A 21,450-nucleotide genomic window follows, 5' to 3' on the forward strand; every position below is an offset into this window, starting at 1 on the left:
AGGGAGCATATTTGTTTAGACTTATTTCCTATACACAGAGAAAAGCTTTGTTAGGGATATAATAGCTATGTTTGATTATGCAAGTCTACGTTACAAACATCACTTACATCAGGAATATCAAAAAATTTCTTTATTAAAAGATAGGCGTTTAGGGCCGTCCTCCATCCATAGCTGATATCATTTGGCTAGATTGGCACCCTTATCCTACGATATGTCATGCGTTGAACAAGGTTCGGCTCCATTAGGAGATATTCCAATGGATATACAAACTTTTGAGCACATCTGATAGGTCCAAAAACCCGAATCAGCTTATCCTGCTTAAATAAATATACATGCTTGTGGAAGAGGGAAATGTCAATAGGGACATGATATTGCTGAACAGAGTTAGCAAAATAACATGTGTTTTGCTCAATATCGTACAACAACAAACCCTAGTGTCGATTGAACAAAACAAAGAGAACATAGGTGTTATTAAAGAAAACACATATAGATTACCAAATATTTGACGTCAATTTTAAACTTAACATGAGACTCACTCTTCATGGTAAGCCATGAAAATAAGTCTTGCCAAGTCGAGGTTCACTGGTTCAAACCAGGACATAAGGTTCAAAAATGTTGAGCTTTCATTTTGTAATGCCGTGGAAATGAGAGGATCCACAATATATGTACAATTTTGGACCTCTTCTGGTAGTAGTAATATACAATACCTAAAGGCAACAATGAAAAGAACAAAGAATTAGTCCACTGGTACTTACAGCTCAGTTATGCATCATACTCTATACATATGCATTGTATATACTATACATACCATAGTAAAATATTAACAATGTTATCTGTGATTTCGAATGCATCATTCCTCAAAACATTTAAATCGTATGCATCCAGACGCCTGACAACTCTTTGGCCTCGAAGTGAAAAAGCTGCTCTAACCGGCGTAGCAGCCTCCAAAACTCTCAATTCTTTGATATTGTCTGCTTCAATCAGACTTAATTCCCTCTCTATCCTGTTTGCATCTTCTTCTTCTACAACAATTTCAACTTCAGCGGAGGGCTGGGCTGTGGCTGTGCTGTAATACCTCCGGTTGTGGTTGTGCCTCCTCTGGTTCTAGTTGTTTGTGAGGTTCTAGAGGGGCATCATCACTGAAGTGTTCAAGTCTCAACCTACTCTAAGAACGGGTGTCCCTGTCGTGAGGAGCACGGGAGCTCTCAGATGGCCTTGTACAAGAATGGAGGGGGGGGGAACTGTAAGGATACGCCACATTCGAGGATCGCTTACAGAAACTGGAACAAGCATCTGGTCATATCTATACCGCAATCAACAAAGGGTATCAAAATCCCTCGGCATTATTGTTAGCATGTGGGCATGAGTGGCGAGAAAGTAAGCATCTTCAAAAAACTCGATGATCTAGTCCTCAGTGATTTCTTGAACACACAATAATGCAGATGATTGCCATCGCATGCCGATACTCCATTGCTCAAAAAAATTCCTCACAATCCTCTGGAAAGGGAGCCTGGATATCGCAGACTACATGTGTCGCTCAATGTGATGAAGCTCTTGCAAAACTGCCCTGTGAGCTTGATACCTCCTTGTTCTACCTGTGCCTGCAAAAGAGTGAATCGGTAGTAGGTCTTTCAAGCCTTCGAGCAGTTGTCTTGGTATGAGCCATCTAAACAAATAAACAAAGCATTATGAAAAACGCATTTAAAAAAGTCAATACCAAGTGATATAACAGAAATAGGATTCCAGAGTACATTGTATCACTTGGTACTAACTCCATGACCCCATGACTCATAGTGGGGTTGGTAACAAACGATATAAAGCAGACAGGATTCCTGAGGCCTTTGTATCGCTTGGTATTGACCCCATGACCAACGTTATCACATTGGGGTCACTGACCAAGTGAAAAAAAGAAGACAGGATTTCGGAGGCCTTTGAATCGCTTGGTACTAACCCCATGACACACAGTGGGGTCGGTACCAGGCAATATAAAGCAGACAGGATTCCAAAGGCCTTTGAATCACTTGGTATTGACCCCACTGTTAATGTTATCACAGTGGGGTCGGTACCAAGCGATATAAAGCAGACAGGATCTCGGAGGCCTTTGAATTGCTTGGTACTCACCCCATGACTCACAATGGGGTTGGTACCAAGAGATATAAAGTAGAGAGGATCTCGGGAGCCTTTGAATTTCTTGGTACTCACCCCATGACTCATAGTGGGGTTGGTACCAAGCGATATAAAGTAGAGAGGATCTCGGAGGCCTTTGTTTCGCTTGGTATTGACCCCATGACTCACAGTGGACTCGGTACCAAGCGATATAAAGCAAACAGGATCCTGGAGGCCTTTGTTTTGCTTGGTGCTGACCCCATGACTCACAGTGGGGTCGGTACCAAGTGATATAAAGGAGACAGGATCCCGGAGTACTTTGTCTTGCTTGGTACTAACCCCGTGACTCACAGTGGGGTCGGTACCAAGCGATATAATAGAGACAGGATCCCGGAGGCGTTTGTTTCGCTTGGTATTGACCCCGCGACTCACAGTGGGATCGGTACCAAGCGATATAAAGGAGACAGGATCCCGAAGTCCTTTGTTTCACTTGGTACTGACCCCGTGACTCACAGTGGGGTCGGCACCATTAAAGGAGACAGGATCCTGGAGGCCTTTGTTTCGCTTAGTACTGACCCCATGACTAACAGTGGCATCGGGACCAAGCGATATAAAGCAGGTAGGATCGCGGAGGCCTTTGTTTCGCTTGGAACTGACCCCATGACTCACAGTGGGGTTGGTACCAAGTGATATAAAGCAAACAGGATCCCGGAGGCCTTTGTATCGCTTGGTACTGACCCCATGTCCAACATCATTAAAGTGGGGTCGGTACCAAGCGATATGAGACAAACAGGAGTAAAGGAGTTCAGAGGTACCAATATCGCTTGGTACTAGACGCGTGGGCAACGTGAGCCAAGGGGGTCAATATTAAGCAATATGGGACCAGAAGGACCCCGATGAAACCTTGAGCACTTTGTACAAACACTATTATAAACATTCACAAAACAGACAGCAAAACGTTAATAGAGGGTCTGAAAGAACTCTGAAATACCTGTAATGGATGTAGAGGCCGATGGCATTTGGCTCAGTTTGGGGGGCATTGAGGAGGTTGATGCAATCGGAGACTCGGAGGACAATGGATGTAGCAGCGATGGCATTTGGCTCTTGCTATTTTGTCAGAGACTCAAGTGAAAAAAATGAACACATGCAAGAAAATCGATGAGTGAGCACATAGTACATACCATATTCACGCGTCGTTAATGAGACTGACCTTTTAAATGTCCACACGAGTGGTATGAGTCGATAACGTCCCAAAACTCCTCGTGTGGTACTAGTTTTTTAAGTCTCAAATCTCCCTTGGGAGCAGTGTTCGGGGAGGATATTTTTAAGAAACGTACCCAAATTCCAATTGGACTCCTCTTAAACCAACAAATCAAGCAATTTGCGACATACATTTTTAGAAATTTACACTATTTCATAAAGTTTCTTTGCATGTTAAAATCCTTCTAGGTTTAAGTCTTATAGGAAATCCTCAAAGCTAACCGCCTCTGTGATAAGCTGAGACACCCATTTGCATTGAGTTACCTACATTGCTGTCCCTCTGCATCACCAACGCCGTCCCTCTGCATCGCCAAAGCTTTCAATATTTTCTACAGTTATGCCCATCTCTCCCTCCCTCCCTCCCTCTCTCCGTCCCTAAGTTTTCAATTGAAATCAAATTTTCTAGAGTAGTAGTGGGTTGCAAATGTGTAAACATGAAGGCCAAGTAAGTTTATAGGCCTCCAAGTAAGTTTATAGGCCTCCAAGTCGAAGCTTAGGGCGCGGGCCTTAAATTTTCAAGCCTGGAAGACATACTATTTTAGCTTATAAAATACAACTAAAATGCAAAATATGCTGCTTGTATGTTTTTTATTTAATATATATAAAGGCTTCATCTTTTAAAAAAAACAATAAAACTTATTGACCCCTTTAAGTCTCTTTAAATTTAGAGGTCAGTACCAAGCGGTGATGGGCTCGTGAATTCCGCATGAGCCCTCTACCACTTGGTACTGACTCTTCCTTTTTTGGTGCTAGTACCAAACGACAGGGGGCTTGCATGTGTATATCCAAATCTCCTTATCACTAGGTACTGACCCCATGTATAATAAGTGTGCATGTTCTAATTGACTGAAATGTTTTTTTAGGCATGCGAAAGAGTTGGACATTGTCTATGAATCGCGGATGATGAGGTAGAGGAGTCTTGTGCAGAAACTGTTTATGTTCTTGTACAATGCACAAGCCCACAAGCGTATCCTAGAGTTGTCTTCAATGTTCAACAAGGAACTTTCTCTTCTTGAGAACGTCATTAATTCTTGTAGGATTGTTCTCGGTGACCATGAGCAGAAGTATGAACACACTGTTTCTGCCAATATCATTATGTCCGATGGTGAACGATATGTTCATCCATCTGATTTTGCAACAGACAAAGTCATGAAGAGGAGGCTTAGCTTTTGTCTTGAAAAGATTCCCAGCGCTGTAGCAATAGAGTAGAGGAGAAATGCCTAATACACTTAAAGAAGTGTCACCTGCTCCAATTTAGTTATGGTTTTCTTTATTTTCTGCATCTTCTTAACTGAGGACTCGGAGCCTGAGGAGACAGTGACTCAAGCACTCAAGTGCCAATTGAGGATGATGGGGTTGAGGAGGAGGTGGCTATAGACCCAGCAGAGCAGAGGGTAAAGGCCGAAAAGGAAACCTTTGAGGCTAATGCATCCCTTATCCCCTTTGATGTAGCACCTTCTGATGAGAATGAACATGGGGAGTTGTCACTATCTTCCTTGCCCAGGTTTACTATGGCAGCCCAAGTTGATTATGTATTATTAACAGACATTATGTAACATTTCAATATTTGTGAAGACTATTGCTTGGCTACCTTAGCAAATTTTAGTGAAGCAGACATGGGCTGGATAGAGAAAGGAGTTGACAATTATCTACTAGCTGATTCTGGAGTCCAGGACTTTGAGTACCTGCCTGACAAGGAGATATTAAAGAAGATGTTCGATGAAGCTAGGACATATGAAACCCAATTGCCTTCCAAGGAAAAGGAAGATGAAGCAGAGGAAAAGGAATATGAAGAAGGAAGACCACTGAAGAAGATCAAGCCCACCTCATCTAGACCACCTTCTCCCAACCCTGACTCTTGAGCGATGCCACAACTGATGGCTCTCTCTTGCAGTTGACTGATTCCAAGCGCATTGTCGCTTTTCTTTATTAATCCATTAGGAATTTTTTGGACCCAAAGAGGGCCTCTTGGATTAACTTTTGATTAGGAATGGACCAATAGAAAGAGGGCTGGGTGCACATTTTTGACTTCTTTAACCCGGGCCTAGGCTTTGGTTTGCTAATGGGGCCTAATTACTACTCTTGTCCCCCTTCCTCCTGGGCCCAAACTTAGAGGTCCCCCCACCTAGAATCGCGTAGATTAAAAACCCTAAAAATTGAAACTTTTTAATTTTTTTCCAAGAGTGTGTTTTTCCCTTCAAACTTCCCCCCAACATCCTCTAGGTTTGGAAAGCTCATTTTGAACCTCTTTCTTCCTCTTCTAAGCTCTCCATTGCTGTAGAAACTCCATACCTCTCAAGCTCTCCCTCCTTCTCAAGCTCCCTCTCCCTCTTTCTTCCTTTTCTAAGCTTTCCATTGCTATGCAGAAACTCCATCCCTCTCAAGCTCTCCCTCCTTCTCAACCTCCCTCCCTCTCAATCCCCCCCTCTCTCTCTCTCTCTCTCTCTCTCTCTCTCTCTCTCAAGCTCCCTCCCTCTCCATTGCTGTAGAAACTCTATCCCTCTTTAGTCTACTCTAGATTCAGGAAGCCTATTCTTAAATTCTAACCCTCTTTTAAGCTTTCCATTGCTGCATTGAAAACCCTGAACTTTCTCTCCTCTCCACTCCTCTATTGTAAAACAAGCTTTTATTTTCCCTTCTTCTCTTTTCTTACCACCATGGCCTCTTCTATTAATGTGAGAAGACCTAGGGAGAAGGTGGAAGAGCTTGTGCTGCATAACACAAGAGATGAGAATGGAGTTTGGGCTCCAACAAGATTCAGGATTGGGGCTTAGGACTACATGCAGCCAAGCTCTAAGGGACCACATCGACTGCATCAACTAGGGAATATGCTACATCATTGGAAGGGGCGGCTACAAGGCTTCAAGCATACTAAGAAGGAAGGACTGGTTGCCATAGTGCAACATGTGTATACCCTTGGAGACCTGTACATTCAAGGCCTGCGACCAAGGTTTCCTTCAAATTGTCAGTGTAACATAAACACAACTTTAATAACATGTTAAAATATTGGTTTCTTTGTTTCAAATTTTCTTATGATCCTCCATTTTCTTATGTCTCTCTGCAGATACTTTCCCCTCCAATTATGTTGAGGAACAACCACTCCAAAGCCTCACTGCAGTTTTCTATGCTATGCATGCATCCATTGGAGAGGCAATGTTTGTATCTCAAAGCCCAAGTGATCTTGTACATAACAATATCTTTTTCTTTTCTCACTCATATTTTATAGACCAAGTTTATTTGGCAAGCTAGAAGAGATCCCCAACCCCCCTCTTAACAATCCCAAATGGCCCAAACCTAATGCTTGGACCATCTTATGCTTAAAGTTTAAGATGGTAAGTGATATCAAGACATCACTCAAGTTTTCAAAGGCATCTAGGTCAGTAGGGCTAAATTGGTTTTGTCCTTTACGTATTTTTGTGCACATGTTCAATTCCATGCCAATGCACCAAACAAAAACAATGTATATTTGTAAGGAGGTACGGTCTGACCTCATTCAAGGATTACTAGGAGAGGGTTGAGAGGTTAATGAGGGGTCACATCAAGGTGATGTGTACAAGTGCAATGTAGTAGATTCTACAGTGTCTTTTAGGTTCTTGAAGGCACGCTCTATTTTGTACATACGTTTGCACTACCAAAGATGGATGCAAAAGCACGGGACATGGATCCCACTTCAAGCCTCAGAAGAAGAAATTGTGCCTATTGAGATAGCTGTGATGATGCAAAATGGATGGATTGAGCGAGTGGTGGCAGAGCAAGCAAGCATTGGAGCCTAGCAGACCTTCGTCTCAACAGTTTAGCATCATGGGCTTTGACAATGTGGAAGAGTCAAGTTTCAAGTTGATGAGAAGAAAGGTATATCTGATTCCACTACATGTCTAGAATTAACCCTGACACTTTCTGGTTATTGTGCCACTTTCTATATTTTTAGAGATTGGGAAGCGTAAGGAGGGGACAACCATGGTCTCAGAATCATGGCAAATGGGGGATCTTGAATTTTTAGCAGAGCAAGGTGTATAGCCCTACCAACACATAGTAGGCATGTGGAAGAGCTTGAAGATGAACTGGGTATATGGGAAAATAGCCTCTGTTCTGATGCACGTGAGGGGCAAGAGTTTCAGGATATCGAGGTGAAGGCAATGATGAGCTTTCAAGTCAACAAGGAGATGGAGATCAACATGAAGTAAATGTTATAAGAGAGGCAAAAAATGAAGACATTATAACAATTTTAGATTAGATGACATGCTTGTAATTTTGTAGCAGGCTCTTTTTTAACCAATCTTTATTTAATTGAAATCTTAATATTTTTGTAAACTATGATTTTTTTGTCTAGCGGTCTAGTGTGAAAAGGCCAAACTTTAAATTTTAACTAAATAGCCAAAGGTGCCTTCTTTCTCATTTTCATAGAAACCAAGCACGAGCTCACACTATCTCTTTGCATTCACATGGCTACCCACTTTGATAACTTCTGTGAGTTCCTCTCCACCACCCCGTGGGCGGGCAAGAGCAAGCTCTTTGTCATGTTCGCTCGTGAAGTCGACTTTGAAAAGTCGCTCACCCTTGCCTCCCAACATTATGAGACGCAGATTGCATACATGGAGCAATACTTGGCACCCCACTCCATCTCCTTTTCCCATTGCCCCAATGATCGATGGGTGCTTGTTGAGTTGCTTAAGTACATTCAACAATATGCCCGCCCCCCCTACATCCACAGCACCTTGAACGCTTCATCAACATCTGCATCCCCGCAGGAGCTTACTGTACCTTCAATAAGCACGAGGTGAAGAGGTTGGGGAAGGGCAATTTAGGAACTAGGTTCCTCTCGTGGCTCGCCACTTTTGCATTCCTCTCAGTGATGAGGATTCGGATGAGGAGGTAGAGATGCCTGCATTGCAGTTGGCAGGGTATTTGAGGGATGATAAGAAAGTGAAGGCACTAGGTAGTATGAGTGCTGGTGTGGAAGAGCAGCTTGCATCAGAGCACTTTCCAGAGGGTGCACAATCTGCAGGTGACCAGCCCACTGTAGTAGAAGATACGGGGCCATCTTCCCCACACGAGGAGTGCAAGGTGCTGCCAGAGCTTGAGATCAATCTCTTAAGCACCATTGTGGTGGAAGGTGAAGAATACTTATTTCTTCATGACCTTGAAAAGGTAACTGGCTTGAGAATGGATGAATGCTTGGGCATTATATGCACATGATGTGGACCTTGATATGTCCCAATCTCGGTCCTCACCTAGATAGTGTTATATTACCCTTGGAGAATCTATTGTTGGAATTAGGGTTGCAGAAAAGCACACAAAGCTTGGAGAAGAAGAAGCAAGAATGCACACAACACACAATGTATTAGATTGTGTCAATGTACAAAAGATAAGTTAGCCCTAGAATGATGGGCGTATATACAAGCTGGGAAAAAAAACCTCCTAAAGAGGGAAAAAGTGCCCCGACAGTCCTAAGTATGTTAGGCATAAAGGATCCTCAAGAAATAGCCCAATCACTCCTTGAGCACACTCTGCCCAATAACAAGAGAAGGAAGATCAATATTGTAAGAAAGCTTTTGTAAATATGATGTATCACTTCTTATTATGAATACAATACAGTTTTTGCAAACTTATTTTCATCAAGTATATCATTGTTTTTTCTAGTTTGTACCATCAATTTTTTTATAAATGCATCAGAAATGACCTTGGGAGCCTGGGGGAGCATTGCTACCAGAACAGTGCAAATTTTGAGCCTGCACCACTGCTGTAGAGCCCAAATTTGTACTATTTTGGCACACCTTCCCGGCCCTTCAGGAGCAATTCTGATACATTGGATAACAAATAATGTATTTTTACACATGATTAAAGGTGTTTTTATCTTGTAAATTACTATTTTTCATAAATCAATGTACTCAACTTCATTATAAATGCATCAGAAATAATCTTGAGTGGCTGGGGGAGCAGTGCCAGAACAGTGCAAATTTTGAGCCTGCACCGTCGATGCAGAGCCTAAATTCACACTATTCTGGCATAGCTTCCCCAGTCCTCTAGGAGCAATTCTGATGCATTGGATGACAAACAATGTATTTTTACACATGATTAAAGGTGTTTTTATCTTGTAAACTACTGTTTCTCATAATTAGTGTACTCAACTTCATTATAAATGCATCAGAAATGATCCTGAGTGGCTAGGGGAGAAGTGCCAGAACAGTGCGAATATTGAGCCTACACCACCGCTGTGCAGAGCCTAAATTTGCACTATTCTAGCATAGCTTCCCCAGTCCTCCAGGAGTAATTCTCATGCATTAGATGACAAACAATGTATTTTTACACATGATTAAATGTATTTTTATCTTGTAAACTGCTATTTCTCACAATTAGTATACTCAACTTCATTATAAATGCATCAGAAATGATCTTGAGTGGCTAGGGGGAGAAGTGCCAGAACAGTGTAAATTTTTAGCCTACATCGCCGTTGTAGAGGCCAAATTTGCACTGTTCTGGCACAGCTTCCTCAGTCCTCTAGGAGCATTTCTGATGCCTTGGGTGACAAAGTGGCACATGATAGACACTCCATGTTAAACAAACATGATGACACCGAGACATTGTAAGAGAAACTTAAAATTTTAACTATCAGAAGGTTACAAATGAAAGCCAGATAGGCTTGTTACAAAGGGGGGTTTGAAACAAAAGAGTTACAAAAAGAAGGTTAACATCTAAGATCTCTAGATCGTGTCTCGCTCGCCTCGTATACGCTGAGCTAATTGCATGTCCTTGGCATAAATGGTAATCCTCTTTGCATGTATTGCAAGGAGGTTGGTGTCCTCAAAAATCCCAACAAGGTAAGCCTCGGAGGCTTATTGCAATGCTTCAAGGGCAATCCCCTGCACATGGAACTCTGTTCTATGCATTGCAATAAGCCTCAGAGGCTTATTGCAATGCTTCAAGGGCAATCCCCTGCACATGGAACTGTGTTCTATATCATTGGAGAATCTCCTTCACTGTGCGAGCGAAAGGGGCTCTTCTTATCACAGCAACTCAGTGTTCCTCTGATAAAACTTGATTTCTTGTAGAGCCCTATGCCCTTGGCGCATCCTTCTCCTTGGAGCTCTCTGTGTTATGTTGGTGCATTGGCGAGGTTGGGACTTCCTTGGCTTGAAGAGCTTGACCTTTCTACGCTTGCGCGCACTTGCAAGAACCTCCTCTTGGTCTCTCTCATAGTCTGAATCCTCTTGCTGCTACTGTTGTGGTACGTGTGTATGAAGTTCGCTTTCTAAAGAGATGCCAGTCTCATCCATCATTGCTTGCACCTGAGTTGCATCGAGGTAGTTCTTGTTCATAAAAGAAGACACATGCTTGTCATTGATTTTTTGAAACTTCTTTTGATACAACATCTCTTCCACTATTCCTTTTGGTACCAAATGACTATAATGCACTCCAGCTTTGGAATGTACCTTAGACTCTGGATGAAGTAACGATCTAAAAATATAATAATATCAAATCTGATTACTTATGTCTAGTTTCAAACAAAGAACCTAATCTAAAAAGAGAAATATATATGAAACAAGAGTTAGCATTACCTTACAGCCCTGTTCTCGCTTCTTCATCCCTCCACTTCCAACTTTCATTTTCTCTATGTTGTAAAGTTGCCTTCTTCTTTTACATGGCCCTAGTGCTGTGTCCTTTCTCCTTAAAGCATCAATCTTTTTCTCCAAGTCTTGAATTTTTTCTTTGTTTGCCACCATAAGCTTCTCTGCATACAACCCATTTAGTTTTTTTATTTCAGTGTTCTCTATCTGTATAGAAAATCCCTCTGTTGTTCTACAACCATCGCTTTTGTTTCCAAGTGTTGGGCATAACCGAGAAAACCTTGTCTACCATCACCAGTGAAATGTAGTAGGTTTGTAATGTTGCAAAATGGAGGTGGTGCATTTGTAAATGGATCCTTGGGATACATTGAGCCATCAGTCCCACAAGTCCAAATGGCGCTCTCCATTATTTCTCCTTTGCTCTTTTTGCTCATTACATTAAAAAAACTCTTATTTCATTTCTTCAAAGGCTGGTACTGAGATTGTATGTCCACATGAAGATGGTAAGTATCATATGTTCTTTTACATGTACCATTTCTACTACTGTTTTTGAGAATTTGAGTGTCTACATGTGTTGTTGAAGGTGGATTAATTGGAATTCCCAACTTTGGATTAATGTTCTCGTTTGCAAAGCTAGTATTTTCTATCATCATAAAACGTATTAAAGAATTGAAACAAGAATTAACTCGATTAGTAAGGACGATTTTTTTTAAGTTTCAGTAGGAAAACCCCCCACGGTCGAGATGATGATTAAAGCTTTCCTCGAATCTTTTAAATACACAACTACCTTAAATTCTGTGAAATCTTGGTTCTGACAAGTTTTATGTGCATCCAACAAAGAATGCCGCCTCTTGATGATCATTGAATGAATATGTATATTTTAATATATTTAAACCTACTATTATAATAGTAAAAAATGAGCCAAAATACAAATTTGGATATGTTTTAAGCCTTTTTTATTTTCTCTCTCTAAGCTGAGTTGGCACTTATTACAGGGCCCAAAATTGAGTCCACATTTCTCCTAATGGCAAGCAATAAATACATTCAAATTAGAATACAAGGTGAAGTGGTGAAGTCATGGACTTTTTCGTTATAGCATAAATAATTTTTTTCTTGTTTTCATACTTTACAATATAATAGTGCTTAAATAAATTTCTCAATTTAAAAAAGATGGCTATTTTACTTGTATTTTTGGAAATTGGATTGAAAATATGATTTTGTGTTTAAACTTTTCAAGTTGTGAATATGTTCAAGTTTTCATTGATTGAACTAATGCAGTTGGTAATTATATGTAAGCAAATAATTTTATTGGTTTGTCACAACTAATAGATTTATGTGATTTTTTAATGGTTATCAAGCTATGCAATGAAGCTTACCTAATATGAAAACAACTTATATGAGAGTAGAATAAAGTGAAAGTTGGAAACAATTATTTCAAGTACAGGTTTGCTTGTTGAGGCCAAAGTACAAGATAAGAAAATGAAATTTTAGCTAACAACTTTAAAGTACTTGCGTGGCAAAGTACCTTTTAGCTTGATGGTGTACTAGAAGTCACGTATTCATTGGGATAAATTTAAGATGATTGCCCACACTATAATTTACACTCTTATTAAATTTAAAGACAAACTAACATCCAATAGGAAGTCTATGCACACCTTTTCAAAAATATATTAAGAATTCACAATTATGTTCAAAGCTTTAACTATTTTCTTGCTTGAGTGAATGAGTAATAACATATGTGACTATTAAAAGTTTAGCTTACTTTATCGATCTTTCACAAGAGAATGCCATAAGTTCACTCCATATCAATCTCATGCTAGTTTCATGTCACTTGATGCAAACAATAATTCAATTTTGAGCAAGAGGTAAAAAATGTGATATTGCACAAAGTTCACAATCAATTTAAGTTCTATTGTGTGTGTGAAGAGTATTATTAATTGATTTGTTAAAATCATCTCCTTTTTCCTAGTTTACTTTTCCTCCTTGATCCCAAGAATACACCTAATATCAATGTGTGGAAGACCATGTTATTCTTAATACTTGTACATAAAGATTAGAATAAGAATCACATTATCATTTTTAACTATTGCAAATAAACATGAGGATGAAATGTATTTACACATGTGTGTGTGTGTGTGTGTGTGTGTGTGTGTGTGTGTGTGTGTGTGTGTGAGAGAGAGAGAGAGAGAGAGAGAGAGAGAGAGAGAGAGAGAGAGAGATGTTCAAAGTTTTTTAAAGGTGTACTTACATATTTTGGCTAATTTTAAATAGAATAGTCTTACTTACATATTTTTTAAAGGTGTACTTACATATTTTGGCTAATTTTAAATAGAATAGTCTTACTTATAGTTTGTTTCCCGAAATGTTACTTGCACAACAATTGATTACCTAGCATCTATGAGCTGAAATTTTATTTTAATTTGAAATGAAACATTCCAAGCTCATGAGAATGTCAATCTTAAAAGGAAGCCAGCACCCTACTTGAAGCAAAGTTATCAATTTTGATTGTTAACATAGTGATTAGCATGGATACATGGTCACCTTCACTTTGAGTTTAAACTATTCAAAGTTGGTTTATGTTATTTTAAATGGTTTGAAAAGTAAGAAAGCAAATATCATTTATATATTTGCCTATGATAAGTCTTCTTGGTCACTTTGTCATTGCTTTAATGTGAGAGACACATGTGGATGCATTATGATCCTCTGTCTCTTTACTTCTACGAATTGGTGGGGCATATACTTTGCAGAGAAGAATAAGGGATCCAAGGGTGGGATTTAAGAGAGCATGCTCAGAGACTGGCATGGGGTGGTTATTATTACCATAGTGAAAGGGGAAAAAGTGAAAGGTTAAGGGTGGAGAGAGAGAGAGAGAGGGGAGAAAGTAGGAAGAGAGGAAGAGAGAGAGAGAGAGAGAGAGAGAGAGAGAGAGAGAGAGAGAGAGAGAGAGAGAGAGAGAGGTGGAGGAGAAAGTAGAGAGAGAGAGAGAGAGAGAGAGAGAGTAGGAAGAGAGGGAGAGAGAGAGAGAGAGAGAGAGAGAGAGAGGTGGAGGAGAAAGTAGAAAGAGAGAGAGAGAGAGAGAGAGGTTGGGGGTTGTTTTCTAATGTAAGGTAATGAAGGGGGGGGTTTTGAATTCAAGAAAAGGAAAGGAAGAGGGGTGGGAGGAATTCAAGAAGGGGTTCACTAATTTATTGACTTGTTTAATATTTAGGGTTGTTTGTATGTGTGGGGAGTCACATGTGGGGGTGTGTGTGGTGACAATGAGAGTGAGGGCCAGGGGATTACCTACCCCGAGTCAATTATGGAGGCAAGGCAAATGTACGTGAGGAATGGTGATGGGTATTATTATTTAAGGATAAATGAGTACAAAACGGTTTCTAATTTAGGCAAAATTCAAATTTATGATGAAAAGCATTTTACAGCGTTTAAAGAAAAGGAAGGGCTAATTAATACAGCTGGATTAAATGGGGGGGGGGGGGGGGGTAGTTTCCTAACTTTCTGGCTGTACTTCACTTATAACTGACTAGGCAGGCAATGGGTACTTTCCAACACTGATGAATCTACTGACCCATGCCTACATACACACACACACACAGTGAACTTGGCTTGTTTTCTTGTTGGGAGGTTTCACAAATGGCTACCACTTAGCCATAGTGATAGTTGTGGCAGCTTTGGAGAGGGGTAGAGAGAGAGGGGGGAGAGAGAGAGAGGAGGAGGGGGGAAGAGAGAGGAGGAGGGGGGAGAGAGACAGAGAGAGAGAGATATTGGGGTGTGGTAAAGCCTTGTCCCCTTCCTTTGCTACACAGTGCCCAGCTCTTCCCTTTTGCTAACCTTGATCATTGGGGTTCTTAATGTTCCCTTGACTCCACACCACTCGCATGTTTGCTTCCTCCTCCTCCTCCTCCTCCAAGCTTAGCCTACAACAGAAAAAAGTCCCCTTGAGCCTTGAGCTCCCCAACATGCTTCCCTCCTTCACCCCCATCCTTGTTGCTTCTCCCTTCTCTAGATAAAGCCCTACCCCCCTTTTTGAACCCCCTTCTACTTACATCCACTCCTCCATTCCTCCCTCAAATCAATTTTGGTCCTGCCCCACTGCCCCCCCCATGTTTTTCTGTGTCTTTCCTCCCTAACTGCTTCCTTGCAGCCTTGCCCTTCATTGCTCACCAATCCCAAAGCTTTTGTTGCTCTGTCTAACAATTAATTTCTCATGTGCTTTAAGCTTAGCTTTCCTCACCTTTGTCCTCTACGTGACCCCCATTTCTGCTGGGTGTCCACCTCTACAAAGAAACCCACATTGGGCCAGATCTAGTAGGTTTGTGCCGTTCTTGTGGCCCTAGACTTAACCTTTTCTGCCCACTGCTGCCTGAACACTCTCTCACTCTCTCACTCTCTCACAACCCCACCAGATTTCCTCTTCCATCCTGGTCCAAGAGCCTCCTCACAGTAAGCTTTCACAGCCCCAGATACCCATGGGATTCTCATGAAAGATTGTGATGGCTGTAACCACATTTCAAAGAACAGTAAAAGAGATGATTTTTGGGAAGCAGTCACATGAGTGTGTCACAGCAGCTTGGATGTGATTGTTTTCTGTAGCAGAGGGTGGTTTTGTTTTTCTGTAGATTTTGCAGCTTGCAACAGTGAGCCTTGATGGAAATTGGGCAACATGATGAAGGCACTGAGATGCCGTCACCCATGCCGCCTTCTTTCATGCATAGGGCTATGCATGAAACTACTGCAGCGGCAACACCAGCTAAGATGAGAGTAGTTCTTGCAGCATCTGGAGGCAATGGGTTAACTGGTGGAGGAGGTAACCACAATGGAGTTCACTCAAGCAATGGCTTGACAAAAGGGGGTATCGCCAACAATGGATTAAGTTTAGGAGTTAACCATGGACTTAACCATAGCCCTAACCTTGGTCCTAGCATGGATGATGTGAGGGTGCCTGCTTCCATGGACTTGAAAGTGAGAAAACCTGTCAAGTACAGAGAATGTTTGAAAAACCATGTGGCCAACCTTGGTGGGCATGCAACTGATGGTTGCGGTGAGTTCATGCCGAGCGGCGAAGAGGGTACCCTAGAAGCCCTCACATGCGCAGCATGCAATTGCCATAGAAACTTCCACAGGAGAGAAGTGGAGGGTGAACTCCCTGCATCATATATTGATTGCAGATATCATGGATTCAAAGACAGAAAGAGGATAGACTCAATTTTCCCATCTCCATTACCCTTATCTTCACCTGCATTGCTTACCCCTCCCCCCCACATGATCATGGCCTTCAACCCAGTGGCAGCACCAGATTCCGATGAGTTTGATGGGGGGCTTATGTCCCCCCGGTCATCCTCTCTCAGGAAGAGGTTCAGGACAAAGTTCACACCAGAACAGAAGGAGCAGATGGCCTTATTTGCACAGAAGATCGGCTGGCGCATCCAAAAGCACGATGAGGAGGCAGTGCAGCAGTTCTGCGCCGACGTTGGTGTCAAGAGGCATGTCCTCAAGGTGTGGATGCATAACAACAAGCTCACTGTGGGCAAGAAGCTCACTTGCTGCCTCACCATGACCCCAGAAAACCCCGATATTTGAAAGCCCCTGTGCTTAATCACGTCATAGTTACTGAATTTGGAGCCCACAATCATCTGGATCATGCTCATTATCACTGCTATTTAACACACATAATTTAGGGTTTATCTCAATTTGTAGTAAGTTTAGGCACTTCATTGGTGAGGTTTAGAACCAGCACATGGGATCAGGTCATGGTTATACGCACAGAGCAAAGATCTAGTATTAAGCACCCAAAGTCACAGAGAATCATCTGTGGAGCCCCATGTATCCCAGTACCCACAATGTAAGATCAGCTAGTTTTTAGCACGTTATTAGTGCTGTTGAGGTTTAGGGTTACAAAACCTTATTTAAGAGCAGTGTTTAAGCTATTGTTAACTTGCAATTACTCCCTTTAGTGCTGACAGTATTACTTTAAGTTCCCATTTCCGCAGATAATCTCACACGCGTTTTCAACAAGCAATTATCTTACTGAATTATCAAAGGCTGAGCGCAAATTGATTGTCATGCAGCAAGTTGCAGGTGTGTGTATGTTACACCATCGTGATTCCAAGCTCACAAATCAGATTTATGAAGTGTTATTTTACCATTAATTTCTGATCTCTGCATGTGGGCGGCATTTGTTTTTGGAGTATGAATTTCTAATTATTATTTTTTTGTAAGCTGCAGTAGCTTGCACTGCAGCTGTTGTGCATTCGAATCTGGGTCATGAGAGTTATTTATAATTTCATTCTCATGATTTGCAGTGTTAATGGAACTTGTAGTTTAATCAAGACGCATGCGTAGCTCGTAAGGTTAAGCTGGAATCTAATCTAACCTAATTACAGGCGTACTAATTGCTCGCCAACTTGTTAAAAAGTACAGAAAAGAGAAAAGGCTGCCACCACTCTATATATATATATATATATATATAACATCTATATATAGATATTGATATAATATTGTAGATATATATACCAGCTAAAACAGTAGCCTAAACAACGTCTAATTATGCGATGTTTAATAATTGACAATTATATTCTCTACTTAATGACAAGTTATAGATGTGGGCAGCTGTTTTTTAGAAAAGTTTAAGCTAATTAATCCTTATCTTCCTAGTTATTCTTGCCAACACGTGTGGTTCAAGAAGAGGCGTTTTCTCGTTAGGTAGGCTGTTTGTGTAGTGTAGCCTTCACGGTTTTTGACGCCCAAGGCTTGATTTTTTGGCTTGATTTTTTGTCAATTTAAGAAATATCAAAAAATGCAATAACATTAAGAGAGAATTTCCACAATTTGTGTGTGTATCCCATTATTATTGTGCTCCTCAACAATTAACTCTGTTCACGTGTACCAATCATACTTGCTCTTGCACAAGGTCATGCTTACCCTCTCAAAACAAGCACAAGGTCATACTTACCCTCTCAAAACAAGCAAAGATATTGCCTTTGCTTTGCCGGCTCAAGATATTGATAAATGTAGGCATAAGTGTCCTTTCTGTGACATAATTCATCACATCAATTGGAGGTCATAATTGGAAGGGCCTCTTATTGAGAATGTTGAAATTAGAGATTATTTTGATGATCCATCATCCTAGTCTAGACCACTTTGTACCACTCTCAAATACTAAGTGCTATCTCGTCAAAAAATTAGCCCTCATATTATCTCACCCAAAATTCACCATCGAATACTTATTGCAAATTTAAAATAAACCAGTGGATTAGCCCGTCTCCGATGGGTAAAATCATTCTCTCTCTCCACGCCCTTCATTTTTATTAACATGAATCGGCTCAGAGATGCATCTCCTGTTGTCTGCTAGGTGTTGCACCTTTTCGAATCATGTAATTGCACCTTTTTGAGAATAGAATATATCTTAGACTTACACATTGTTTATATAGTATAGAAGAGACTTTTGTAAATATAAGCTCTAAGCTTGTTGATAGTTTGAGAATACCACACATGGATTTGGAAACCCTATGAATGGGGTGGCTTTGGTTACCATGGAACATCTATGTAGGACAATTCCAACCTAGGCCCCAACACCCTCAACAAGTGAGAAGGCCACACTGCCAAAGATTAACCGACATCCCATCTGTGGAGGTATCAAAAGAGGATAACCCAAAACTAGAGATCACTACCACCTTAGTGGAGTTGGTAGAAGTTGCAGTAATCACAAGGACCAACAAAGATCCTTCCACTCCTTAGGCGGCACCTTCCACAAAGAAGGTAAAGTTCTTTGAAACTTCCCCCACAAAGCAAAAGAGAAAGAAGCACACATCCCCAAAGTGATTTACAGACTTAAAAGCACTAAGTCGAAACATAAGAGAAGATTGCAGAAAAGTATAGGAAATATCACATAAACATTAACTAACAAGGAATGTTGGCGGATCGATGCAAACTTCTACTGCTAAAGCATCAAACTATAATATAGACTTTGTTCTCTAACCCTCACACTCTCTCTTGTTTTACTGAATAGAATATGCTAAAGAACAAGTCGAAACACAAGAGAAGATTGGAAATATCACATATACATTAACTAACAAGGATTATCAGACAAAGTTTCGACACAAACTTCTACTACTAGAGCATCAAACTATTATATAGACTCTGTACCCTAACATTCCTACTATCTCTTGTTCCACTGATTGGACTATCCACTCATATTCTTGTAGGTCCGACTTTTATAAGATCGAGAAAACGGTCTCCTAGTTGTTAATGGCCCTACTCCTAAATATCATTACCATTGAGTTATGTAGATCTAATATTGCTATGAGTGGTATTCATGGGTCGGATGTCTGCCTAATTTGTCAAGGCCTTAATGATCCCAGCCACCATTGGACCCACCAACACCTAGCACGCCTAGTGGATAATCCATCTCTAAAGCATATTGTTAACAACAACATTCGTATGAAATAGCTAGGTCTGATTCCTGTTTTGGAAGCCATGTTAATAGGCATCCCATTCATCGATTAAAGTCATCAATTGTTGCAGTCCCCAATGCTGCTTTATTGTTAGGGTACCTGAACAGTGGTATCGGAAGAAATATACTTAAATACTTTAACACCATGTTGCATACCTCATGCAAACATTGGTAATTCTTTTGTATAATCCTTTGGCTACAGAAATATAATTGAAGTTCAAGCCTAGGGAGGATTAAGATGTGTACAAAATGGATTAACCTCAACATTTTGACATAATAAGCATGCAAGAATGTGATTGGGGATAATGACAAAGCTATGGCATAATGAGAAGATAAGAGATTTAATACCATATTAGGGAGTTTGGAAAAATCCCGATTCCCATTTTGTAAGATTAAAAAATGGGGGCATGGTGAACCCTTTTAAGATTTTGTCAAAACCCCGTCATATGACATGTCATTGGAAAGCTCTTAAGAGTAGGTTCGAAATCCACATTCTCCGACAACTTTGGAATTAGTATACTCAAGATACACCAAAAAGTAGATTGAGAAGAAAATTCCCAAAGTAATGGGATTTTCCCAAACTCCCTAATATGGTCTTATTTAGCAAAAAGCTCATGTGTAATTCCATCAAATAGGGGCCTTTATATAGGCTTGAGTACAAATTTCCATTAGCCACTAATTGTGACACATAAACTTGATTAAGTCACCTCCTTGCCTAGATTTGAGGACCACCTCCCTTGAAGTGAGCACCAACTTATAGGTCTATTATCTACTAATTCTAGGAACCTTCTTTTGGGCACCCTTATTCCATATTCTCCTTCACATTTGGACCTCTTTTGGTCCTTTACACCTTAGTCATATGGCTAGTACATTTGTTGCTTCATTTGAGGTTCATATAACACTCCCCTTGCTCCTAACATTCCCGTGACATCATTCTTAATGCTCCCCCTCGAGTGATGAACTCCTACCATTATACATACACTAGATCTACACTCTGAGTCATATGCTAGAGTGAAAACTATCATAGGTGCCTCTTGGGCTATAATGTTTGGTTAGGCTTAAAGTTTTACACAGGGATACAATACAATGAGTGGGTTTAAATATAAGGTGGGAGAGGTTCCCTCTTCCAATATTTAGAAGAGAAATTTCGATGATTGACCTCCATATTGGGTCCATCTTGGGAAGCCCCTTCCATTAGTTCTTCTCTTTTCTTTGATCATTATGTTTACTTGAATGTTGGCTTGAGTCTTATTTTTGTGCCAATAGTATTTCTCCATGTCGCCTACTTTTCCACAAAAGTTACACTTTACTTTGGCTCTTGGTCCTTTGGTAAAGAATGTTTCTCCCCATGTGATAAAGGCCTACTTACTTTGGCTTTGAGTATTTCCTCCTCTTCAATCAAGGATGCTTCAATGCCGGTTAAGGTAGGGTCGAGTAGTTTTTTCAAGGTAGCCCCCAATGGGTTAAAGGCTTCCAAGGTCAAGCTCTCGAGAAGGATTGTTATGGCATTGTCCTCCTCCATTAGAGCTCCAACACATGCAAATTATTGGAACTTTTCATTTTATTTAACTAAGCTTAAAGTGACTCACACGTACAATACAAAAGTTTTGAATTTTTAAATTGATTTTTGAGTTCTTTTGTTTGGAACCAAACAATTTTTCTAGTTGATCCCATGCTCTTTTTGAATTTTCTTGTGATATGTAATATGATGGATGAGGCTATCTCCTAGCCCTAATGCAATGATGGCTAGGGCTCTCTCATCTCTTTCCAAGCCAAAAACTTTTCTCTTCCAAGACAAGAACTATCTCCTAGCCCTAATGTAATGATGGCTAGGGCACTCTCTTCCAAGACAAAAAATTTTCTCTAGTCCTTCCAATCTAGGACACTTGTCTCTTCCACTCACAATCCCCCAAAGCTCATGAGTACAAATTTAATATTTACTTACCATATGTATGGAAATCATCACCATTAATTTTTTTAAACTTTGAGTTGTCATGATTTTTGTATGAATAAGGATGGGAAGCTCTTAGAAATGGAATGATGCAATGCCAATGTCTAGCCCCTTATGAA

At 40.6% G+C, this 21,450-nt stretch overlaps 1 pseudogene across 1 annotated transcript; it reads left to right on the plus strand.

Moving 5' to 3' along the window:
• The first annotated feature begins 14,687 nt into the window (after positions 1-14,687).
• Positions 14,688-17,073, plus strand: LOC147609341 (zinc-finger homeodomain protein 2 pseudogene; annotated as a pseudogene). The gene has a single exon (XR_015264249.1). The product of XR_015264249.1 is annotated as a zinc-finger homeodomain protein 2 pseudogene (transcript).
• The last annotated feature ends 4,377 nt before the right edge of the window (positions 17,074-21,450 follow it).

Source organism: Cibotium barometz, chromosome 51 (assembly GCF_041138505.1).
Source record: "Cibotium barometz isolate CiBa-2024 chromosome 51, ASM4113850v1, whole genome shotgun sequence".
Lineage (NCBI taxonomy): Eukaryota > Viridiplantae > Streptophyta > Polypodiopsida > Cyatheales > Cibotiaceae > Cibotium > Cibotium barometz.